A 2,223-nucleotide genomic window follows, 5' to 3' on the forward strand; every position below is an offset into this window, starting at 1 on the left:
CTAACCCTAACCCTAACCCTAACCCTAACCCTAACCCTAACCCTAACCCTAACCCTAACCCTAACCCTAACCCTAACCCTAACCCTAACCCTAACCCTAACCCTAACCCTAACCCTAACCCTAACCCTAACCCTAACCCTAACCCTAACCCTAACCCTAACCCTAACCCTAACCCTAACCCTAACCCTAACCCTAACCCTAACCCTAACCCTAACCCTAACCCTAACCCTAACCCTAACCCTAACCCTAACCCTAACCCTAACCCTAACCCTAACCCTAACCCTAACCCTAACCCTAACCCTAACCCTAACCCTAACCCTAACCCTAACCCTAACCCTAACCCTAACCCTAACCCTAACCCTAACCCTAACCCTAACCCTAACCCTAACCCTAACCCTAACCCTAACCCTAACCCTAACCCTAACCCTAACCCTAACCCTAACCCTAACCCTAACCCTAACCCTAACCCTAACCCTAACCCTAACCCTAACCCTAACCCTAACCCTAACCCTAACCCTAACCCTAACCCTAACCCTAACCCTAACCCTAACCCTAACCCTAACCCTAACCCTAACCCTAACCCTAACCCTAACCCTAACCCTAACCCTAACCCTAACCCTAACCCTAACCCTAACCCTAACCCTAACCCTAACCCTAACCCTAACCCTAACCCTAACCCTAACCCTAACCCTAACCCTAACCCTAACCCTAACCCTAACCCTAACCCTAACCCTAACCCTAACCCTAACCCTAACCCTAACCCTAACCCTAACCCTAACCCTAACCCTAACCCTAACCCTAACCCTAACCCTAACCCTAACCCTAACCCTAACCCTAACCCTAACCCTAACCCTAACCCTAACCCTAACCCTAACCCTAACCCTAACCCTAACCCTAACCCTAACCCTAACCCTAACCCTAACCCTAACCCTAACCCTAACCCTAACCCTAACCCTAACCCTAACCCTAACCCTAACCCTAACCCTAACCCTAACCCTAACCCTAACCCTAACCCTAACCCTAACCCTAACCCTAACCCTAACCCTAACCCTAACCCTAACCCTAACCCTAACCCTAACCCTAACCCTAACCCTAACCCTAACCCTAACCCTAACCCTAACCCTAACCCTAACCCTAACCCTAACCCTAACCCTAACCCTAACCCTAACCCTAACCCTAACCCTAACCCTAACCCTAACCCTAACCCTAACCCTAACCCTAACCCTAACCCTAACCCTAACCCTAACCCTAACCCTAACCCTAACCCTAACCCTAACCCTAACCCTAACCCTAACCCTAACCCTAACCCTAACCCTAACCCTAACCCTAACCCTAACCCTAACCCTAACCCTAACCCTAACCCTAACCCTAACCCTAACCCTAACCCTAACCCTAACCCTAACCCTAACCCTAACCCTAACCCTAACCCTAACCCTAACCCTAACCCTAACCCTAACCCTAACCCTAACCCTAACCCTAACCCTAACCCTAACCCTAACCCTAACCCTAACCCTAACCCTAACCCTAACCCTAACCCTAACCCTAACCCTAACCCTAACCCTAACCCTAACCCTAACCCTAACCCTAACCCTAACCCTAACCCTAACCCTAACCCTAACCCTAACCCTAACCCTAACCCTAACCCTAACCCTAACCCTAACCCTAACCCTAACCCTAACCCTAACCCTAACCCTAACCCTAACCCTAACCCTAACCCTAACCCTAACCCTAACCCTAACCCTAACCCTAACCCTAACCCTAACCCTAACCCTAACCCTAACCCTAACCCTAACCCTAACCCTAACCCTAACCCTAACCCTAACCCTAACCCTAACCCTAACCCTAACCCTAACCCTAACCCTAACCCTAACCCTAACCCTAACCCTAACCCTAACCCTAACCCTAACCCTAACCCTAACCCTAACCCTAACCCTAACCCTAACCCTAACCCTAACCCTAACCCTAACCCTAACCCTAACCCTAACCCTAACCCTAACCCTAACCCTAACCCTAACCCTAACCCTAACCCTAACCCTAACCCTAACCCTAACCCTAACCCTAACCCTAACCCTAACCCTAACCCTAACCCTAACCCTAACCCTAACCCTAACCCTAACCCTAACCCTAACCCTAACCCTAACCCTAACCCTAACCCTAACCCTAACCCTAACCCTAACCCTAACCCTAACCCTAACCCTAACCCTAACCCTAACCCTAACCCTA

This window comes from Macaca mulatta, chromosome 6 (genome assembly GCF_049350105.2).
Source record: "Macaca mulatta isolate MMU2019108-1 chromosome 6, T2T-MMU8v2.0, whole genome shotgun sequence".
Lineage (NCBI taxonomy): Eukaryota > Metazoa > Chordata > Mammalia > Primates > Cercopithecidae > Macaca > Macaca mulatta.